Below are 283 nucleotides of genomic sequence, written 5' to 3'. Positions count from 1 at the left end.
TTGAAAATTTTATATTACATTGCATTTTTGTGCATTCGGCTAAATCTCACACCTAGTGATGATGTCATCGTGAAGCAGGGCGCTTGAGGCGCTTGAATGGAAAAATTGAAAAAAATATCGCGTCGGCAATAATCCCCACCACATTGCAATTTTGCAACGCTAATACATATTTTAAATATGTTTAATACGTTCAGTATTGCATTGGCCACTTGTGTGAAAGGTTCATATAAAATGTATACTACTGAAGGAAGCCTCATGAATTATTACGTTCCGATTCAAGATG

Source organism: Formica exsecta, unplaced genomic scaffold (assembly GCF_003651465.1).
Source record: "Formica exsecta isolate Colony F162 unplaced genomic scaffold, ASM365146v1 scaffold402, whole genome shotgun sequence".
Classification (NCBI taxonomy): Eukaryota; Metazoa; Arthropoda; class Insecta; order Hymenoptera; family Formicidae; genus Formica; species Formica exsecta.
Note: the sequence above shows the minus strand (reverse complement) of the source record.